Raw genomic sequence first — 5,241 nt, 5'->3', positions numbered from 1 at the left:
CAAGTAGAGGTGGCTGCGGACTGGAGCAATGGGCGTGGCAAGAGGTCGGAAAGAAATGGGGCGTGCCACGAGGAATGGGGCGTGCCGTAAGGTCTTTTCAATTGGACGCGAAAAGCTTCCTGATCCGCATAAAAGCGAACCATAAACTTAATCACTATATATTATGTTGCTTGCTGATGTATGTATATAAACAATTTTATCGTAACACACAGAGCAACACTCACACGCTGTTTGCTGATTCACTCACTTCTTTTACTGCTTTATTCAGTACAGTACTCACTCTAATATAGAACACTGTTGCCCCCTAATGGCAACTCTTCATATAGCACAACATTTAGCTGCATATATAACACCATACAAAATACATTTCTTTCACTGTAAAAATAACAATGATGATATTGAGAATACATTCAAAAGTACGTTACCTTCGACACCTTCTGTATAACGCGGGTTACATGACGTAATCACCACCGCAACTTTTTCAGGATCAATCATTAAAAACATTCATAATGTTTGTGATAAATGCACTTTTTGTAAAACAGCACTTAAAGATATTACATATTTATTTTTGTATTGCCCCGTTTCTATTTCATTTTGAACTGACTTCAAAATAGGTATTCCTAAAATAGAAATTCCCAGTATTAGAATTTAGAACGACATTTTACTTTGTTTCCAAAACCCATATTTTTCTGGAAATAATTATGTAATTAAATTATTTTGTCGACGTTTTATATGCATAATCCACAAATAAAAGAAACCCTCCTATATTAACTTTTATAAGACCTCGCAGTAAACTTGGAAACCCTTTCAAACATGAGATCACAAAACAAAAAGTTTTTGAAAATATCTATAACTACTTTGATTCATAAACTTTTATTTTTGTATTCATTTGTATTTTTCATTCATGTTATACTTGTTATTCTCCGATTTACACATTTTGAGCTGTATTTACAATGCTTTGTATTCATCATTTTTTATTGCATTATACTTGAAATTTCTGTATTTGAACTAAATAATAAAATAAAAAAATAATTAAAAAACAAATTATTATTTTAAAGATAAAAATGTCTCTAAAAGTAATGTTATTTTTATAAAAATGGTACAGTAAATGTTTGGCTGTATAAAGGCATATACGTGTTTGATCAAACACTCACCATATAAAAATGAAGTAAAAACGGTCTAATAAACTTATTTTAAGTGACATTAATCAATTAAGCAAAACAAACACCATTTTATCCAAAAAACATTTATTCAGTCATTTTTACAATATTTTTTTGAAACGACAATTGAAGTTGTCATCAAAGGCTTGTGTTCTTGTGTTCAAAACTCATTCATTCGAACAGAAGCCATCAAACTCTCTATCCTAACGCACAGTGACCCCCTTCATGGCGTACCGTGCGAAATCTGTGGCTTTGCAAATGGCTTTGTATCTTGCGATATTCACAAGGTCTAACAACACTGAGAGCACAGAAGGGACATCGACATAAATCGCCGACTCGATCGGATGTCTTCGATGCAAATGCAGTCATTAATTTTTCTCACTGTAACATGTATCTGTCAACATTACAACAATTAAATAATCCCCGAAGCTGAAAAGACGTCAAGCAAAGAGACCATCAAATTATATCGCACATGTATTATATCCATCTTCTTTCCTTCAAAAGAAAATTACGATTTCTTTTTAGCTAAAGGAAATGACGTATAACTATGGTTACGGCTGATTGGCCAACGCAGTTGCCAGGAGGAAGCTCCTTTGACCAATGAGAAACCTCTTACAACGCCCCTACCTCCTGCCACGCCCCTACCTCCTGCCACGCCCAATGCTCCAAGCTGCAGCTACCCCTGTCTCGAAAGGAGGACAGCTAGCAAAAAGACTTCAAACAATTAATGCTCAAATGACAGAAGTAAGTAATATAGATTCATAGACATAAAAATGTGTAAACATTGTTGGAAGTACAGAACGTTTAGTATGTTTTAGTTACAACATCTTTTGGCACACGGTCATTAAAACACCTGGGAAGATTTAAAGGGGTAGTTCACCCAAAAATAAAAATTCTCATCACTTACTCCCTACCATGCTGTTACAAACCTGCACAAACGTCCCCGTTCTGACGAACACCAAGGAAGACATTCTGAGGAATGCCCGCAACCAAATCAATCATAAGCCCCATTCACCTCCACAGTGGGGGAAAAATAATACTATTGAAGTGAATGGGGCTCATGAACAGTTTGGTTGCAAACATTCCTCAAAATAAATGTCTTCCTTCATGTTTATCAGAACAAAGACATTTATACAGGTCTGTAACAACATGAGAGTGAGAAAATGAGAGAATTCACCTTTGATGTGATTTTCAGGTGTGGTAGCACACACTCGAAACGTGGCCTCTTTATTTAACTCATTCCAGTGTAGTGAACACTAGGGATGCTCCGATCAGGATTTTTGCAGCCGATACGATCACCGATTTGTAATCTTTGTGATCGGCCGATACCGATTCCGATTTTTTTAAAGCTGATATGTGCGCTCTTAGATGACTGTAACTGTTACATTTTTTTCTAGATAAAATAATACCACGGATGTTGCCTTTGTTATATTACTTGCAGTAATTAGGTATATTATTGTTTTAATAGTGACTCAAATAAATAAGCACAACAAATATTTATTCTGCATAGAGAAATTTAATATGGCTTTAAAAAGGCTTATGTCTCCTAATAGTACTGAAAATAAAACACTTCACAGACTTTACTGTATTAATTAAATATACACGCATTCGTATGAAGTATAAAAGTTCTTTAGTCAAGAGCAGAGAGTGATTTTATTGAGAGATGAATTAGGTTACTGCAGCTTTAAGACGTGAGAGAGAGATCGCTCTGTTCACGTGCACTGATGACAGGCTGCTGTGTGTGTGGGCGGCGGCTGAACGCAGACAAGCAGCTGTGAGGAAAATAAAAGTTTAAACGCTCAAAACTTTAAAACGCATGCAAATAATAAACTTTTGACATGAGGATGCAATTGTCCGTGATAGATATGTGTTGTATACGCTGTTTGATGGGGATGTGAAGACGCCTCGCGCTGTTTACCGGAGCGTGTCCTCATAGAAAATACACATGTCTCTGTAAAGGCAAAGAGAGACATACAAATCTGCACGCCGCACATGAGCAAAGGGTTGTAAAAATGCTCGTGCTACGTAAAAAATGTCTTTAATTGCAGCCACATTCAGGATCCTTTTGATGACAAAAGTAAACAGAAAGATCGGTTTATGAGATCGGCAGATTTAGCGAGCACCGATCGAGTCATTTAATGCCATTATCGGCCGATCGATCGGAGCATCCCTAGTGAACACACACACAGACACACACACACACACACACACACACACACACACACACACACACACACACACACACACACACACACACACACACACACACACAGAGCAGTGGACAGTGCAGCTGCCTTGCTTTGTAACCCATGTATTTGTAACCAATTGTAACATGCTGTAGCAATGCACATGGGTCTGTATACTTACATTTATATTTGTTTGCATTGTACTAATTTCCAATGACAGTTTTATTGTAACAGTAACCTTTTTTCTGTTTCTTTAACTACATTGGTCTGTTTTGTACAGGGCATGGATGAAGTCAGCATCAGTGAGGTCATTTGAAGACACCAATGTTGGGATTTGTGCTCTCAAACAACATGCTTCTTGTGATGAAGAAGAGGATCTTTGTATAGTCCTGGAAGCCATGAAGGTGTTGCAACATCGTGTTTGAGCTGATGTATGCCTTAAACCTGAGCTATCCTGATCTCTGCTTTATTTTTATGAGGAAATCCAAACTGCATTGAGAGTAACTTTAACGAACAGTTTCTTTCAGTGAAAGGATCAGAAAGACTGTGCTGCTCATTTATGTTCTTTTTATTTATCTGTTTTAAGTGTTTTCTCTTATTAATACATTAACAGTTTGCTGCTCAGAGTCGATTTTGGAAATGGTTGTTGTATTTTGTTTTTGATGAATTTTTGATTAACAGTTTATACAAATGCTGTAGCTCTGACTTTCTGAAGGAGTGATATTTTCCAGTTTGAAAATCCATTTTATAAATAATAGTACTTACTGTTTTGCATGTCTCTTTGGAATGCAGTGTTTGTGCTTTAGCACTTCTAAATCTACTGTGATAGTTACTATTTTAAACATTTGGGTCAGTTTCACAGATGGGGCTTTTCCTAGTCCCAGACTTTTGCAATGCCATATATCAGTGCCATTGTTTTGTCTAAAGATGTACTCCAGTGTTGTTTTTGTAAGGTAGGTTTGTTTGTAAACTTTATTTTTGTAAAAATATCCTAATATAACTAGGGCCTAGTCATGGATTAATCTACAACCTGTTTGGGAAATTGCCCCTTTGTATGTACTGCATGTGCTGATTGTTGTAATAGTTATTGACTGTTATTGAATTAATGTGTAGTGATTTAAATGAATTGATGATCTGAAAGCAGTGGTTTGCCTCAATATCACTAAACATTTGTACAAAACTCTTTGCTTTTTATGCCAATGCAAATGTATTTTGTATTTAAAAAAAATAAATAACATTTGGATAATTATGGGTGATTATTCTGGTGCCAGAGACATAATGAAATTGATTTAGAGTTACATAATCCCATAATATAAGCATTAAAAAAGCATGTTGGAATTACAGATGAAAATCTAGTCCCCTTACATAATAAAATTACTTAAACATTACAAAATAAATGTGTTATAGTAAAGAGAAATAGCACTTTGAGTCAACATATTTCTATTAGACTACTTAAAATAATTGAAAAGTTTTGGTCTGACACATAAAAATTAATTAAGGAAAATTATTTTGGTTTTAAACAATCGGATCATGTGGGACCGATGTACACATTAAAATTACGTAAATTGAAAGGATTTTTTTTTCAGTGTAGGAGCCTCCTAGTAATGAGCGATCAGGCAATTTACTCACCTAAATGTATTTTCCAACAAAAGTACCTGAACACAACACACTGGTAAATACCAGATCACAAATGGAAAATATCATATTTTCCATTTCATGTAAAGGCAGCATAATACTACGCTGAGGCTACCTTTCATCCACTTCTTCCCTACATGACACCATCGCCGTATTGCGTACAAAAATGTTAATATCAAAAATATTTAAAAAAACCTGGTCTTTAAAGCCATTTTTGAGACATTTTAAAAATTATATACATATCTTGAGTGATTTATGTA

General features: G+C 35.2%; 1 protein-coding gene and 1 long non-coding RNA gene across 2 annotated transcripts in view; both read left to right on the top strand.

Annotated features, from left to right (window-relative positions):
• Positions 1-5,241, top strand: part of LOC129422233 (uncharacterized) — a 158,614-nt gene that overhangs the window by 78,927 nt on the left and 74,446 nt on the right. The gene's annotated exons all lie outside the window — the stretch shown is intronic.
• On the top strand, positions 1,850-4,324 carry LOC129429701 (uncharacterized). The gene is made up of 2 exons (XR_012357886.1): positions 1,850-1,904; positions 3,627-4,324. It is a non-coding gene; the product is annotated as an uncharacterized lncRNA (long non-coding RNA).

This window comes from Misgurnus anguillicaudatus, chromosome 16 (assembly GCF_027580225.2).
Source record: "Misgurnus anguillicaudatus chromosome 16, ASM2758022v2, whole genome shotgun sequence".
Classification (NCBI taxonomy): Eukaryota; Metazoa; Chordata; class Actinopteri; order Cypriniformes; family Cobitidae; genus Misgurnus; species Misgurnus anguillicaudatus.
The sequence above is the reverse complement of the archived record's forward strand: the minus strand, read 5'-3'. Positions and strand labels throughout refer to the sequence as shown.